This window comes from Agelaius phoeniceus, chromosome 5 (assembly GCF_051311805.1).
Source record: "Agelaius phoeniceus isolate bAgePho1 chromosome 5, bAgePho1.hap1, whole genome shotgun sequence".
Taxonomy (NCBI): domain Eukaryota; kingdom Metazoa; phylum Chordata; class Aves; order Passeriformes; family Icteridae; genus Agelaius; species Agelaius phoeniceus.
In genome coordinates this window covers 22957397-22975230 of record NC_135269.1, presented here as the reverse complement: position 1 = coordinate 22975230, position 17834 = coordinate 22957397, and the positions used below count along the sequence as shown (strand labels likewise).

The 17834-nt window shown below is 51.1% G+C and overlaps 1 long non-coding RNA gene across 1 annotated transcript in view; it reads left to right on the top strand.

Annotated features, from left to right (window-relative positions):
* Positions 1-463: 463 nt before the first annotated feature.
* Positions 464-17834, top strand: part of LOC143694115 (uncharacterized) — a 49904-nt gene continuing 32533 nt past the window's right edge. Inside the window, exons 1-2 of the long non-coding RNA XR_013182345.1 lie at positions 464-993; positions 17271-17451. This is a non-coding gene — a long non-coding RNA (uncharacterized LOC143694115). The remainder of the gene's footprint in view (positions 994-17270; positions 17452-17834) is intronic.

Below are 17834 nucleotides of genomic sequence, written 5' to 3'. Positions count from 1 at the left end.
GAGCAGTCACATGCATGTGTTTGTGTGTGGATGAAAGGTTTTCTCCACCTCCTGTTACGTTTTTATGTGTAAATTTTTTTAGCAAATAACATAGGGGCTTGTATCCAGGTGTAGTTTCCCATGGCTGTTGCACGTACCTGTGTCAGTAGGTGTACAGCTGTTGTATGTATCCGTGTGTGTATTTGTGTGTGTGTGTGTGTAGCTCCTCAGCAGCTGTTGCTTGTAGCTGTGTGGTTCCTAGAAGCTGTTGTATTTTCATGTGGGTGACTTAATCCTGAGAAGCTGTAGCCTCTGTGTGTGATTCCCCAGCAGCTGTTGTTTGTGTGTATTCCCGGGAAGCTGTTGTGTGTTGTTTGTAGCTCCCGAGCAGCTGTTGTGGGGAATTGTGTCTGTGTGTGTGTGTTTGTGCGTGTGTGTGCAGTTCCCAGCAGCTGTTGCATGCGTGTGCTCATGTCTCCGGTGGAGGCCCACCCCTTTCCGCCTGCACCGGAGCAGTGGCTGTGCAGGCGAGGAGAGCTCGGAACTGGCTCCATGGGAGAGGGTCCTTTGCCTGTCAGAGCCTTCCCAGCCGGGAGAAGCAGTGCCGCCGGCTCTGGTCCCTGAGCCCTATCAGCCGAGCCTGTGGCGAATTAATCACTTGCGTTTTAAATGCCAATACAGCCCTTTCTGCCTTCTTCCCCCAGTGATGCGGATGCGGCGAAGGCAGCAAATCCTCCGGCTGTGCGTGCCCTCCCTGGACTGCTGCTCCATCCCCGCCTGTCGTGCTCGCGCGTGTGCATGGCTGGGAGCGCTGCCTAGGTGCGGCCGGGAATGAGCCAGCTGCGGGGCAGGGAACGCTACAGCTCCGAGGGGTGACACCAGTGGGGGACACCCCCCCGCACAAACACATCTGCAGGGCTGCAAGTTGCTCGAGGACCGGGGTCTTTTGTGCCTCCGCTTCGTCTCTGTCATGCCCCGTATGGAAGCTGGGAGCAGTCACCCCTCCAGAAGCAGGTACGAGTATATGTGTGTGTGTGTGTGTGTGTGTGTGTGTGTGTGTGTGTGTGTGTGTGTGAGTGACACGTTTTTGTGTGCAGTCCTTGTGCTGCTGCCTCGCGTGTCCTCGGCTCCCGGCTGCCGGCCGTGTTGCCTCTCGGAGAAGCAGCTGAGATTGGAAAAGGGGGAGAAGGGCAGGATGCATGGATTGCCCTTTTCCTCCAGCTTGTGCACGCACTCCCTGGGGGTTGGATGCCTCTGATCCGAGGATGAAGGCGAGGGGTGAGTGCAAAGGAGATGGGGAAGTGGCCCAGGGTGTGTGTGTCTGTGGGGGGGGGGGGGAGATTATGCCTACATGGGGTGATGGGAGGGAGGGAGAGAGGCTTGGAGACGGGTCTCCCTTTCACCGTGTGTGTGTGTGTGTGTGTGTGTGTGTGTGTGTGTGTGTGTGTGTGTGTGTGTGTGAGTGTGTGCGCGTGTGTGTGTGTGTGTGCCCTGCTTAGGATTGGGATGCTGAATAGGTTCAGGGCTTGCTGCACACAGCTGGGTTTGACCCGTCTGCATCTATTTGGACCTTGCAAAAGGAGATGATATATGTATGTATATGTACATGTATCTGTGCATATAGATATGTGTGAATAGACATGAATATATGATCTGTGTGAGTTCATGTGTGTATCCATGTATAGCTGTAGCTATAGGTGTGTGTATATACCCCCCCACACACATGCACACATGTGCATGTTCAGACAGACAGACAGTCCCCTCTGTGTATCGCCTGCAGTTATGGGACAGAAGGAGTCAGTCTCATCCCTCAGCCCCCTGTTCCCTGTCTCTCTGTAAACTTTGCAGGGGAGCCTCTGCGGACAGTGGTTGGTCTGTGTCTGTGTGTCTGTCCGTTGTGTGGTGTGTGGATATTCGCCTGGTTTGCATGCAAGGGAGTGAGTAAATCTCTCCTCTGCTCTTACACTGCTCTGCTGGGAGACTGGCTGGCTGCAGAAAAGTCATTGCGTGGTGTCTGTAGGGTGTGTGAATGTGTCTGTGCTGGTGGTGTGAGCCGGGTGTTTATGTAGGGGCCCAGGACAGCTACTCGAATGCATATGTAAGTCTATATGTATTGCCTGCAGGGTGTCTGCATGCCCGTTTATTCCACCAGAGAAAGCATGCCCACATTTTTATGCATAAGGATCTTCCTGCTTTGGGGCATGGGATGGGGGGGGAGGAGAAGCTGAATGAATGAATGGGAGCAAAAGGAGGGGGAAGGAGGAGTGATGGGGGGTGGGGGAGAGAGACGAACAGGCGCATCCTATTCTCATCCCAGGACAGGCAGGAGTGCACAGCTGCCGCTGCTCCCATTCCAGAGCTTGGATCTGGCTGGGGAAAGGCAGCATAAATCAGCTAATACTGCAGGAGGCAGCACATTCGGGAGCTGCTGTGCGTAATGCCCTCTCGCGTGTGTGTGCTGGTGTGCCCCAGCCCTGCACCGTGCATGCAGCACACGCGTGCGTGTCCCGCGTCCGAGTGTGCACAGAGCCGGGCTGGCTGTGCACAGACACCAAACAGCCTCCCCAGTGCCTCGGGAACAAACAGGGTGTCTGTGATGGGGAGGGAAAGCATCGCTCCTGTGCTGCGGGCAAATACAGCTGGCACAGGCCCTTGGGCACCCACTCTGGGCTCACACGAACACAGTAGGTGCAAACAAAAGGGGTGTACACGGTGCAGGCCGGACTTAGGAACTGCTCCCCTTCCTTCCCCCTAAAGGCTGCAGAGCAGGACCCTCCTCCCCACTCTGGAGGCACAGAGCTATAAACCAAGCTGTGGAGCAGGGAGAGCATTGCTGAGATTGGAGCGGGGTAAAGATGATGTAGGGAGTGGAGGGGGGCCCCATGCCACTGGAGGGGCCTGGGGACTGGGGAGCCTGGCTGCATTGCATGCTGCGAGCCAAGGAATTTGTCATGCACGGAGAACGGGAGGGAGTGGGAGTGTGTGTAATGTGGGGGAGCTGGGGTGGAGGGGGAGGAAGGAGGTTGTGTTGGGGTATGAGGGAATTTCTGGTGAGCCCTACCTTCTCACACCCCCCCCTTCCGGGTCCCCACACATCCCGTCACTCCTGGGTCCCAAGAAGCGCAGCCTGACAGCATCGCTAATGTAATATTCAAAGGAAGCTTCATTTGCATGGAACATGCATTATTAATATATTTAAATACAGCCCCCCTCTCGCCTCCCTGCTCTGTGCAGACCGTACCAGCAGCAGTGAGGAAGGTGCAGGGAGTGGAAGGGTGCCGATGCAGTGCCAGGGGTGAGAAGCAGACACTTTAATCCCACTGATTTCCCCAACCTACCAACCTTCCCCCCACCCCCAACCCCTTCCCCACCTGCCACCCTCCTCACGCTGTTGTTTTCCCTGGGGGGAGATTGGCTTTCAGGGCACCCATCCCACAAAGCATGCAGATTTGTCGGGCATGAAGCAAACTGCCTTCATTGCTCTTCCCCCATCAAAAACTACAACACCAAGGGAAGAACTGTGCATGCACGGCCTTTCCCACTCTGCCCCAGCTCCAGGCAAATGGGTGTTTGGGAATGTGCCGTCTGATCCACTGCACTGGTGCAAAGCTACGCTGTGGAGCAGAAGCCACTCGGAGGATAGGGAGGGCATTTGGGGAAGGGGGGCATACAGAGGTGGAGGTTTTGCTGGGGGGCAGCTTGCAGTTAAAATGGGAAAGGTAACAACTGCAGGGAAGGCAGAGGGAGGGAAGCATAGCTGTGATGATGTCCGCGGTGTTTGTTCTTACCTGGGTCATGTCAGAAGCCAGATGCAGCTCCAGGCAGAGTGCAGCTGCCTCATCTGACCCTGTTGAAGAGTGGTGAAAAGCTCTGCCCACCTGGAAAAAAGCTACTGGTCATATCAGGGCCTGTTGAAACCACCCAGTGCTCTTATCAGCTGTGTTAGAAAATATCAGCACATTTGCTGAGGAGAGAGACCTGGCTGCTCTCTCCTTCATCCTAAATACTGTGGGTTTTTTTCCCTTGGTCTCCTGTAAGCATGGACCTGGGCTAAGCTGTTTCTTTTATTAGTGTGAGGGAGGGCAAAGGACATGTAAGGAACACCTCTGTCCTCACACTCTTGTGAGCTCATGAGGGCTGCCTTGCTCTGGTAAAGGGATGTGATGTCCCAAAAAACACTTGCAGCCCTTGCCCATGCCTGTGCACCAGAGCAGACAGCAGCAGCTTAGGTGCAGAGCAAATGTGTTCCAGCAAAATATCCCCTTTTCTGGGAACAAAGGTGGTTTTACTTTTCTCCTACATGGAGGAGCAGAGCTGTCCTGAGCAGTGAGGGATCCCAGGCTGCTGGCAGCTATGGGGAAAGCTGGAGTTTGCCTGGTAGCTCTGCAGGTTCTGCTGGTGAGGATTGCCCAGACTGGAGTTACAGCAGGTGCTTGAACACTTCCAAAGGAGCACTGTGTCCCCCAGTGCCTTTCCATGTGGGAAGAGGGTGAGGGAGGACATGGAGTGAGCTACTGAAGGAGAGGCAAGCTGCAGGCATGGGAGCCACCTCTTTTGCCAGGGTAGTGGGGCACTGAAATCCCTTCTGTGGTCTGGAAAGGGAGAATGCAGAACTCAGGGAGCAGACCACAGGGCTGTGACCCACCTCCAGCCCTTTCTCTCTCCTGGGTCAGGATGAGTTTCTCACAGCTGCGAACCAGATGAGTGCTGTATTTAAATCCTCAGATGAGTCAAGCTTGACACTATGGAGGTGACAATGACTGTGGCACTGCTGTTGTGTTTGCTTCAGTGGTGAGCTGGTCTGGCAGCAGTTACAGCCCCACTTTAGCAGCACTGCATTTGTGCCCTGACTCTCCTGTGCTCCCCAGCTGGTGCTGGTTTCGTGCCTTGCTTTGCCCTGACCTCCTCTTTAAGGGTCTCCTGGGTAGTTCAGGGGTACATAGCCATTGCCTGAGATGAACTGCTTTCCTCACTAAATAATTTTCTGTCACTGAGGAGAAATGACCTCATTTTCTCAACATTCATAAGCCAAGAGGAAACCCAGTTCCAGCTGACCAGCTGAGGTACAGAAGGAGGGAAGGGCAGTTGTCACTCTTTCCCTGGCATTTTAAGAGGTGGCAAACAAGCTACCAGGAGTCAGGTTGAGGTGAGTGACTTGATGGGTTTTGTCCCTAGATGTTGCCACTTGCAGGGAGTCTTTAAAGGTCTCTAGGCATCACTGGTGTGCTGAGTCTCAGTGGCTACATGGTACCCTACAGCATAGCATCAGATGCCATGGAGATAGGCATGGGATCAAATCCCCACAGGTGAGTCTGTTCTGCTGTTGAAGGTGAAGCCCATTCTGTGCTGACCTGACTGATGTGCTGGGGCTGTTCTTTCTTGTCTGCAATCACCCTGGGGAGCACATCTCCAGCTTTTTCAGCCCTTTAGTACAGAATTTCTTTCCAGGTGATGCTCTGGGGAGCTGATGGTGCAGTATGAATTTCACAGAAATGAGAAGATGTGTCTAGGGGCCAAGAATTTGTGTTCTCTATACATTGAAACTCACAAAATGTTAATACCTGTCTGGTTTAGGTAAGCTGTAGGGGAAAGACTGTTTGCAAGAAACTGTGGGTGCTTTTGATTCCTTTGGATGTCTGATAGCAGAGAGATGGAGCAAATACATCCTTGTGAGGAAGGATCATCAGTAACATGACTCAGGGAGGGGAGGTCACAGAGTAGGAGGCAGGATCCCTAGCTCTGCCACAACTGCCCTGTAGAGAGTCCCTTTCTTCCCCTCTCTGGTCCTCAGCTTTCACCTCACTTCTGAATAGCTTTGGTGATAATGTAATCACTATGGAAGGGTCTGTAGATATGAAGACTGGCTCAGTATGATGCATGTGCTACCAGTTGCCTTAAGGCAAGGTGTCATATGTTTGTCTTCATTCTTTCCATGGCTCATAGGCTCAATCTGCAGACCAGATGGGTCAGAGCTGCCTGTGTATTTTTAGGCTACTATAAGGACTCCATGAGCTGCTATCTTTTCTCTGGGAGCATTGGTTTATGCATGAGAACATGTATGTTTGTGAGCAGGGAGAGCACCATTTTCTGCTAGACTTTGTCCTGTCCTCTTGTGTGCACCGGTTACGTGTGCATGCCCAAAGTCTCCATACACATGGCTGTCATTCCTGCCTCGTGGCATTATCCCTGTGTGTGTGTTCCTGTGTGCACTCGTGTGTGATGCAGGTCACTGGGGGTTTATTTGTGGAGTGAACACATGTTTATGTGTGTGTGCATATGTACCTTTTCCATATCCAGGATCTGATGTCTCTTCTTGAGATGTGTGAGTATGTAAGAGTTTGTAGTCATGTCCCTTGCTCAGCTGCAGGACATCTGTCCCACCTGTCCATGTGTCTTCTTCTCCCCACCTCTCATGAACCTTCTTCCTCCTCTCTCTGGGGAGACAGCCTTGAGTTATATCAGCTGGTGCCACCTGTATGAAGTGAGACAGCTTACCTGACATCCAGAAACTCAAGGACACCCAGAAACATCAAGCTTTGAAGCACTAGGGAGATTGAATTCATGTTACCTCCAAGGCCTTAGTAAGATCAGTCTGGAAAATCTAGCATACAGACCTGGGTGCTGTGCTAGCTGAAGGAAGGTGATAAATAGGAGGGAGTTCAGAGAAGAGCAATAAAAATTATGAAAGAGCTGAAGATATTTATTTATGAGGAGAGATTAAAAGAACAAAATATGTAGAGCTTGACTAAACGATGATATGTAACAATTTGTGTGTATTGAGGACTGTAAACACCAAGGAAAGGAGGAGATTGTTTAAAGTGGGAAAAAATGGGCAAAGTCAGAGGTATGGAAGAAACTGAGCAAAGAGGAGAATATTTGTCTCTTGAGAATACATGCAAGCTTCCTGCTGTGAGTCCTCAAGCTGTCTATGAAATAGTGTGGCAGGTTCATGGAGATGCAGCTGCTGGCAGCAAGGAAACATGGTGGTGGGAAGGGGTAGAGGGAACAGGCTACACTCAGCCCTTGGTGGAAGTGGAGTGAGCTGCAAGGCCTCCTCTCTATATGCAGCACTGCCAGGGAAATTCTGTGAGATGTTTGATTGTCTTTCACCTTTTATTGATTCCCTGTCTCGTGGCTGGGAAGAACCCACAGACAGTGCTGTTGAGGGAGCAGAGAGGTGATACAGGAGGAATAAGTAAACAGAGTCTGATGGAGGTGGAGGACATTATTCCCTCTACCCTCTCTGGCTGGAAAGGTAGTCTAGGAAGCAATCTCATAGAAAGTACCTGTAAGTGAAAAGGGGCTTTTCCACAACATCTTTCTAGGACAGTACAAACTGAACCTCCCAAAGCAAGGGGTTGATAGTGGGGTCAGGAGGATCAGACTTCCCTCCTCTGAATTCCTAGTCACAGATGGCCCAGAATTGGGACAACAAGGTCAGAAGGATTAATACCCCTCCCTTTTTTCCTCATTGCAGTCATAGGCCAGGAAAATTGAGCGAGATCATAATAAAAGGATTAGTGTGGAGAGCCTGCCATGAATGGTGTGATAGACAGGTCAGGGAGATGGAAGGGAATTCAAGGGGGTTGGACCTGTTACAGATGGTTTGTTTAAAGAGTTCTGTGTTTATCAACACAGGGAAAGGGGATTTAGAAAAATCTGGAAATAGGCATTGAGGGAGCTAGGGCTCAAGCAGAGATTTTATTCCCAACAAGGATCCATACTGGAATGACTGGTTGAAATGACACCTGACATCCTTCCAGCTTTTGGTCAGGGAAGAAGAAAAATCTTTCTTGGAATGAGCTATGTCATTTGCTGCCTTGTCCATCCATCTCCAAAATGATCTGATGCACCAAAATGATACTGTTACTCAGAGCTACTCTTCCCCATGACTTCTGGGTGAGCCTAGCTATGGAAAGCCATAGGAATACAAAAAGGACCTTACCAAGCCAGGTCTGTGAGCCTTACAGTGCAGTATCTCCAGCTGCAGCAGAAAAAAGGAATAGCATATAGGCAGGACAACTGTGTAGCAGCACTTCCTCTGAACACCCTTTCAGCCTCAGTATATTTGAAAGACCCAGTGCTGGAAGATCTGTTGTGCACTTTTAGTTCTCAGTGGATTTATTTCCTCCCTGAATTTGTCCTGCTGATTTTTGAGGTCAGATAAGTTTTAGCATCCTCAGAATCTCACAGTAGGAAGTGGTGCAGCACACACATGCAGTTTGTCTTGAACCTGTAACTTTCTGGTTTAATTTCCTGACCCTTGATCTTTGAGTGGGAAGAGGCTGTTAACACCTCTTTCCCCTGCCCTTCCTTTGTCATGTGTGGTGTTATAGACCTGTTTCATTTCACGGTCTCTGTTGTCTCTTTTCCTGTATCTCTTCACCTTTCATCTCTCTGCATCCTTCTTGGCTACAGTGGTGTAGCTTTTATCAGCAGGACATGGGGCATTGCTGGGTGGGAAGTGACATCACAGCAATGAGCTGCACCAGGTCCCACTCAGGTGAAAATGTTTCAGTCAGCTGCAGTGCCCATACATGGTACAGGAGGAGCTGAACAAGGTGGGCAAAAATTCTGAAACCAGCTGAAGGTGCCTTGGTCATCAAGATAGAAGTGGGCAGGCTCTGAGGAGGCTTGAAAAAGAGGAAGGGGATCTTCCATGATCTTCCCAGGCACAGAAGTGAGGCTGACAGGTTTGTAGTTCCCAGGGTTCTCCTTTCTACCTTTTTAAAGATGGGTACAGTGCTTCCCTTTTCCCAGTCACCTGGAACTTCATTTTACTGCCATGACTTTTTAGATATCATGGCAACTACACTGGGACAATTCTCTCAGGGATGCATCTTGTCAGGGCCCATAGACTTATGTATGTTCAGGTTCCTTGGGTGCCCATGAACCTGAACTTGGAGTGGGAAGCACTTTGCTCTCCAAGTCCCCATCCTCCTGTCCATCCACTCAAGAGAAGTGGGAAGAAATGTTGTTATTGAAGACTGAGACAAAAAATGTTGTTGAGTACTTTTAGCCTTTTCCTCATCCATTGTTAACAGTTTTCCAACATTTTTTATGAGATGTGTACACCTGCTTTAAGCTTCCTTTTCTGGTTAACATACCTGTAAAAGGAGAATGAAAATGAAATATCAGCCATCTTGTGAGTGATCCAACCTATTCTTCAAAAAGAATAGGTTCAGGAGGGGGAAACAGGCTCATGCCAGGGACCAAAGGGCCCTTGTGGGGTGAACAAATGTTGGAGGGTACAGAGAAAGAAGGTATTGTCACTAGTCCTTATGACATTATGACAGAGGAAATTCTGGAATGACATTATGACATTCCTACAGAGGAAAATTGTTCTGAGTAACCTTTGAGTCAAGGGCTGTAGGGGACTGAGATGGGTGGTAGGAAGTCTGTTTAGATGCTGCCAGATGTGATGTGGGCCAGGGCAAGCAGCAGGGAGAGTGAGAGCACTGTCAGGAAGGGAAGGAGATGAGCTGAGAGGTCTGCTGTGAAGGGAGGGCGAAGGGGTGGAGGAAGAAAAGTCTGAACAACTTCGTAAGCAGAGATAGTGATGACAATCTCTTTAGCAGGCACTTGTGCCTTGGGATTAGTCAGGTACCCCACTGGATGCTTCTGACAGGGCAAGGAGCTCATCTCCAGCCCCAGCACCCTGTCCCCAGCCTGGTCACACCATGGAGAGTACAGCTGCCTCGGTCTTCCTTACAGACCAGTAAAGGTGGTGGGACATTGTATAACATCATGAATGCACAAAGCTTTTCTACCATTAGTCAAGTATGGAGATGGCAAGGGAGAAGTTATTTTTCTTCCTCCCCTCTCATTTTCTGTCCTTTCTTTCATTTTGTCTCCTCCCCCATGCTGGTTGTAACCTTTCTCCCCTCCCTGTCTGCTCACCTAGCACTAGCTGCATCCTGTGTCTCTGTTTGTTTCCCCTAAATCCACGCAATGGATCAGTGACAGACCCTCACTGTAATTTTTTAAATCGTAGCCCTTTATCTTGAATTGAGCAAGGTCAGGGGAAGCTTCTTAGGGCATCTTTGTATTTTTCTATCTCTGCCTCAGAGCAACTTAAAGGATGGCTCAACAGGATTAGTAGAAAGCACAAGATTGGACAAATGGATTTGGCAGGGGCTGGCTGGTGGGCCTGGGGGAGTGGGAACTTGCTGTGCTGGAAAGTGGAAGAGCTGGGCTCTGCTCAGGGCCTCTGCTGCACCTCTGGGCATGTGAAGGCAGCTGGGCTGATGCTGAGTGCAGCCCTGGGAGAGAGCCCAGCCTGAGGCACTGCTCCTTGCTAAGCAAGGCTAGTTAGCACTGGCGGAGTGCTCCAGGGCCCAGGCACAGGGATATCACTCTGTGCTTCAGGGATCGGTTGTTCTCGGTGCAAGCCCTGCTGCAAAGCCCGGAGGGACACACTGAGCACAGTGGAGCCAGGCTGGAACAGCATGGGTCAGACCTCAGGGACAAGCCAGACTCAGGAAGCCATTCCCTGCACTTGTGTGTCCCTGAGACATGCTTCTCTCCTTGCCCCCATCCTGCTGGGTGCTGCTGGAAGCGAATTAGCAGTCCAGAGGTCCTGTCATTAGGCTCTGCTTCCTTGGCTTAGCTGCTTCTGCTTCTCTCCTCCCCTGTTTTGCCTTATGATTTTGCAAGTGCTTGTATTAGAAGAAAGTGTCATGCTTGCAATTTTTCCTGGCTGATACTCAGTGCATCTCTGACCCTTTGCTGCCCCAGCCCCTCACGGCTGCTGGCAGCACCAGTCCTCCCCTCCTCTACTCAAACCCGTGCTGGCTCTGCCTGGCCTGGGACAGGGTCTGCCCCAGACTGACCCTTCACCTGTAATGACCAAGCTCTTTTGAGCAGCCACCTGTGCAGTGAGTCACCAGCCGGTGTCAGAAGGGACCTGTCCCTTCCCCACCACATGGTCAGTCTGCACCAAGCTGGAACCCCCATCATTTATTCTCTGGTCCCTCAAATGACTGCTTCTCTCCTTCAGCTGAAGCCCCTCTGTCCTGTCCTGTATTCCCAGTGCACTGGGGCTCAGTGGTCAGAAAGGAGACTCACGAGGAGCGTTTTGCACAGCTGCAGCTGGTTCCTGCAGCCTGCTCCCCTCAGACAGATATCCCCTCCCTGCCCATGGTGTTTGAGCCATACAACCATGGTGTTATCCTGTGTGCACGCACATGGCAGCATGAATTCAATGTGCAGGGGTGCAGAGATACCTTGGCCTTGCTTTGCCAAGCCTCCCAGAAACATGGGGTGGCTGGGTTAGCCAAGGACATGACTGCTCCTTCCTGGTGCAAGGATTTGCCTCACAGGACTTGCCACGTTGTGGTCTTCCCATTGTCAGCCCCTCATCTCCCAGGCAGATGAAGGGTCATTCCAGGATCTCATTTCCTCCCCATCATCCTCCTGCAGCAGCCTGGCTGTATGCTCCAGGGTTTGTCTTTGGTCTGGGGCACCCCAGCCTTTCACGTGTGCTGCTCATGGGGGAAGCTCACGCTGTTTCTGCACAGAAGAGGATTTGCATGCATGGTGGGGGAGAGACAGCCTGGCCTGTTTATTCTTAATGCTCCATATTATCTCCATTAATAATGCCACCTCTGCCTCACATGCTAATTAAGGCTCAAGATTGTTAATGTAATAGGGAATTTGGGCAGAGACCACACAAGACTGGCTGGATTAAGTTAACCTTATGGACTGTTAATGGATCTCCTGGAGGGGCATTTCAGCCTAATGAGAATCCAGCTTGAATGGTAATCAGGGGCTCACTCTCTGCATGCCTGGTGGGGCCTGGAAAGCTGGCAGGGCTGCAGGGCAGGATGTGGGAAAAGCATCGACAGGAGCTGCTCATGAAGCTGAGCAGGGAAGAGAAGGATGCAAGGCTGGAGGGAAAGACCTCAGTGTGAGGGAAGAATTGGAGTAGCAATGCTGTGGGGCTGCACAGGGGAGAGCCCACAGTAGGTGCTGAGGCTGGTTCTGTGCTTTTCATGGTGGACATTTAAATATTAGCACAGAGGGCTATTTTCCTGGTTGTGATTGCCAGCAGTGAAAAGGTCACCCAAACTGTCTAAGCCATGAGCAGGGCTCCTCTGTAGGGAAAAAATATCTGGCAAATATTGTCCTGCCTCCTGGAGACCTGCACTGTAGGTCGTGACTACTGCTAGGCAGTGGATCAGACAGCCAGACTTTCCCAGTCTGTCGTCTTGTACGGTGTGGAGAAAACATCAGAGAAGGGATTTGGTACGGAACACTCTCATGTGTTAAGTGGAAGGCTGAATTCAGAAGAAAACTGGCGACAAAGGGCTCAAAATGGAGCTTAGAGATGAGGCTTTCAGTGCATGGGATTGAGTAAAGTTTGGGGATACCCCAGATTCAGGACTGCAGTTGAGAAAGAAACAGATGGTACTTAAGTGTGAAGGCTCCATTTCATGCTAAAACTGTATATTTCTGGTCCTGGGTGAAACTGGGTATTACTGGGAGCCCATGGAGCCTTCCAGGGAAGGTGTGCATATTTTCACAAGTGGGTCCTTTGTGCTAGTTTTGTCCTCCGGAGGGAATAGGTGCGAAGTGGGATGTAGGGCAAAAGCAAAGCCTGAAATGGAGGCCAGTTGTTTGCATTTCAGTTTGGGGAGTTGAGTAATTTAGATCAGCCTCAGAACAAACAGTAGAGCTCTGGGCAGGATGTTTGGGAGGGAGGTAGTGATCTGCAGAATTGGCTAAAGAAATAAAGAAATGTCTTTGGGGTTTTCTTCTTACTCAAGTCCCACTGCCCCAGGATGTGCTCCAAGTGGACAGGCTCTATGCTTTGGAACCCAGCCTGGAAGTTCCCCTGGAAGTGGGATCTGGCTGAAGGTTTAGCCTTCTGATAGGAGCAATAACAGAGCAGCTAAGACATGTTGCTTTGGCTCCAGAAGAGTGAGTTTGAGCTGTGCTGACTGCAATTCCTGCATGAAATTTCTTACTCCAACCCCAGTTATGGGTGATTCTGGCTGGGGAACTGAAAGTCAGACAGGTATGGCTGCAGCTGCAGGAGCTTCTCCATATTCCCAGCTACAGGGACTGCTCTCTCCTAACTCTGTTACCTTGAGCTGCCCTACCTAAGCTGTGTCAGCCTGAGATGGCTCATGGCTGACACAGCTCAGGTATGTGAGCTGAGTCTGGTTTGTAGTGTTTGGGGCTTGGGGGTGGAAGTTTGTTAGTTTGGGTGAAAAATCTGTGAGTTTTTAATGCAGTTAAGAGGAATAAGGACATGGAAAGGAAATGGGTCCAGTTCAGGTTGCCCAGTGAGTTTTTTTCTTTACTTTCTGGCTCTCAGTATGGGAAAATACCAGGGAGCTGCTAAGAAAGGAGTTCCCTCCCAGTGTGGTGAGTGGGAGTTGGTTCCCAGGGCAGAGCATGCTGCTGCCAGTGAGCAAGGGGAGCTGAGGGAAGGCGAGAAAGGAAAGCGGAGTCCAGGAGGAGAGGCAGTGCAGGAGCCAGACAGACTGTTCCATCCAGAGAGGGGATCCCATCCCTGGAACCTGGATGCTCCCAGGGTTGCTCTCCAGTACATGCACACTCCCATAGTTTTGTGCTGCTGCACTGCACTGCTTTCCCAAGGCTCTGCGGGTCTGCAGTACCACACCAGTGTCTCACCGAGGCAGAGGCTGCCATGCACACACAAGGCAGGGGGCCCACCGCCCCCTGACACCTCACAAATGCACCAGTGTTTTCAGCAAGGAGCAGACTCATACACACAGTCACTACTCAGCCTGCTCTGCAGCACTTGATGCACACACGCACATCCCAGACATCCATACCTGGCATCCACTCCCCACAGCAGGCACATGCACAGTACCAACACACAGGTTCTCACCAGAGGCCACGCATTCCTGCACACGTGATGCCACATTGTCCATGTTGCCCCCTTCCAACATTATCCTATACAGATGGGCTCACACAGGGCAGCACTCACAGACCTGTGTTTGTGTCCTCCAGGTCCCCCTGCATGCCACCACAAAACTGTGATGTGGCATCTGTTTGAGGGGAACACCAAAGTGCACATCCAAACACACATCTGCATCCCACTCAGCTCCTGTTTGCTGTGCTTTCTCTTGTTTAGCCAGTCGTAGTACTTCTTCCATGCTTCTGAAGCACAGGAGCATATGGTTTGCCAGTCAGTTTAGGATGATGGTTCCCATTTCCACTAGTGGCTCTCTTCAGCTGCTTAGGTCAGAGCTAAGTGTCTCAGAGATGAAGATCCTCCTTGCCCATCCACACACAACACCTCTGTGTCACTCTCAGCACCTATTAGAAATTCTGAGTCCAAAGGCCTCTTTAAATTGCCCTCATGACCGTACTTTAACCCAAGTAGCTCTTCAGGCCATAGTGGCTTTTCTAGGTTTGGCAGCATCTGTTAGCGTTGACCAAATGAGGCAGCTCCATCTCCACTCTGCTTTGTACATGTGCCTTGCTGAGACCCAAAAGACTCTCTCACTTGTCCCCTTTCAGCCTAAATTATTCATCTGCTGTAATGCACAATGGATGTTTGTGGGAAGAGGCACGCAGGTACAATTGAGCACAGTGCCGAGGCACTGACGTTACTAGCAAGCTGAAATTGCCTCGATGCACGGGCCATGCTTAGCTGAGAGAGACAGGAAATTTCTACTCCTTCAAAGCACTTCAGAAAAGTGAATGGTGGTGGCACTGGTGAAGGCAGAGGGGAAGAGGGGCTGTTTGGGATTGAGGTGGCAGTGGGGGCTTCCCTACATGTTTCTTCTGGCTCCTCTGATGCTGCCACATGGACATGGGTCTGGTGCAAGCATGGGGAGGTGGGAGTGTGCTGAAGTAGGTGGCCTTGAGGAGTGGAGAGTTGTCATGCCAGAATGTGGAAAGTGCACATGAACTGGGAAGGCGCTGAGGCTGCTGGGGCATGTAATGTGTGTGAGGCCATTGCAATGCATACTCCACTGACCTATGCTGAGGTGTATCCATACGTGCTGGAAGCCCGTGCTGTCCAATAGCACAGGACAAGAGCTTATGGGACTCTTTTCACACTTCCTCCATGTGGCTGGGGCTAGACCCGACTGCAACCCCCGCATTGCCTGTGTCTAAGCCACGCCTATGCCAGCCTTTTTCTGCCTGTGAGCTCTTCCTTTTTTATCTGTGCCACCACTGCTCCAATGATCCCAGTGCACCCATGGACCCCTGTGCCATATAAGCTACAGCTGCTCTTCCCCACTGCAAAGCCCATGCTTTCCCTTGCCTTTCCCATTTCCCAGGGGCACACAGGTATGCTTGCCTGCCCTGATGTCGAACCCTGATTGTTGTCCGTCATTGCTGGCAGCATCACGCTGTGACACTGCCGAGCTTGTTAAACAACCCTGGCGGAGTGCTCGCTGTGCTGTCCCTGGTGCTGGGCCGATCTCCCTTCATTCCCTTGCCCCTTCTTTCCCACCTCGGGAACCTCTTTGTCTTTCCTGGGGCCTGGGGGAAGCCGGTGCCTTCCTGGCCAATTCTCAACTTCCCATAAGGATTTATGCACTTCTTTGCCATGCTTAGGTTTTGCAGTCACATCCCCTGATGCCACTATCAGCCAATTTCAGAGCACTCGGGGCTGGTGGGACTGCACACTCTTCTTTGCATGCAAATTATGCACATCTAACACCAGAACGGAGGGAAAGAGAAGGGATGAGTGTGGCTGCTTTTGCAGGCTTTCTGCTCCAGAGACTTTGCCCCCCAGAGTGGCAACTCTAGTCCATGTACAGACACATGGGAGATTGTAGAATGGGCAGAATTAGCAGTAGTGTGGAAAAAAAGAAGGGGAATATCTTATTCATAGATGGGGCAGTTAAAGCAGATTTGGTGTGGCAGTGGAAAGTGTGTGTGGTGAATTTGCACCTGTGCACTTGCACAGAATAACACAGCTGTCTCCAAAGTGAGTTCAAGCTTCATAACTTTCAAGAATGTCTTTTTTTTTTTTTTTTTTGGTGAGTGGTGCTGGCTGCCTGTGTTTCACGTCTAGTTTGTGTTTGTCTGCCTGTGTTGGATGTTGATGAGTATTTGTGTTTTCCATGTGACAGAATATGTCTGGGGCTAATGTTTAGGATCCAGAAGGATGCTATGCCACTGTGTGGGCTGAGTTTAGGTAGGTACCAGTATCTGATACAATCAGTTTGTATGCTGCAGGCAATTCATAAGCAGAGTATATTTGTGTGTGATATACAGCCACTGGTGCTTGCTTGACTTATGTTCCTGAGTGCATGAGGATGTTTTACGTGCCCTCATTTTCTTACAGATACATCATTTGCTAATGTGGTGTTTGCACTGACATGGATGTGTGTGTGTGTGCATGGCACTTTTTCTGTTCTCTGCTATGGGAGTGGGATCATTAAATTCTGTGTGTTTGTGCAGTGAGAGTTTTGTTTAAGGGGTCAGGAGCTGGCGGTAGACATGTTTGGGTATTCCGTGTGCATTTGTGCAGTGATCACTATTTGCTGTGCTGTATAAAATGTTTTTGCTGGGTACTTATAGGAATGGTTGAATAGGCTGGATGGAGCTGATGTGGCGTTGTATGATGGTTGTCTGAGTTATCACGTGTGCATCTTAATACAGATATGCAACCTTGTAGGTAGGTGCAGGGTGTATGTGAAGAAGTAAAGCACCTCATCCTTTAGAGGAGCTCTGAGTTTTTAGGGGTTGTATGCAAGGTGGTGTGGAAAGACCAGTGAGTAAATGTGTGTGTGTGTCCAGTGCGTGTGCGTGTGTGTGTGTGTGTCCTGAGTGTGCAGAGTGTCGTTGCAGCGGGTGTGCCTGGGTGACTGTGTGGGCTGGGAGGTGATGTGTGTGCGAGTCGTGTGGCCGTGTGTGTAGGCACACTTCACCTTCTGCCGGAGCAGCTCTGTCAGCACCTTGCCCTGTGCTGGGTCAGGTGCTCTCTCCTTTTGTGTGCAGTGGGACAGCCAGGCTCTTAGCACACAGGCGAACCTCTTTCCCATGCTTTCAGTCTCTTTCCATCTGGCTGTCTGTCTACTCTGCTGCCCGTGTCCAGTTGTCTGTTCCCATAATCACCGATACGCCTTGACTAGCTCACACCCTACACTGCCTGTGGACTCAGCAGCTGTGCATCTCTCCGTCCCTCCCACACACACACATTCACACACACACACACACCCTGGATCTTCATATGTGGCATATTCAGTTGCCATTGGAAACCTAAGAAAGAAGTGAATCTACCCTCCAAGTCTTAAGCTGGTGGTTTTTTTCCTTTTTTTTTTTTTCCCTCCCCTTTCCTCCTCTCCTCACAGAAGGCGAAGTCGTTCGCAATGAATCCATGGCAGCTTCGATCGAGCGGTGAGCTGGAGCACCTACTCACAGGCCACTCCTTCATGTGACTGAACAGAGACCTTTCCCAGCACTCGCCAAGGAGAGCAGAGCCCTGGATTTACCTCCCGCGCAGCCGAGCACCCCCAGCGCAGGCACTACGAGGTAAGGCAACCTCGGCACCTCTGTCTGTGCCTCTCTCCATCCCGCCCGCTCTCCCTCCCTCTTGTTCCTCGCTCCCCAGAGGTGTGAGGGAGGAGAAGGGCAGGGGTTTCTGCTATGCTGTGAACACAATCTAGGCTTTCATCAGCACCCTCCCCACAACGGAGAGCTGCTCCCTCCCCTGTGAGCCCCTTCCCTTGCAGCTCTGCATGCGTGTGCAGGGAGGGGTTGTTTGCAGAGCAGCCGAGGGATGCACTGAGGGTCCCCCGCACGCAGTCCCGAGTGCATTCCACCCCTTTCCCACCCCTCCCTGGGCACACACCTGTCTGCTCTTCTCCATTCGTCATTTTCCTCCACCTCCCCTATTTCTCGGGAGAAGGGGCAGC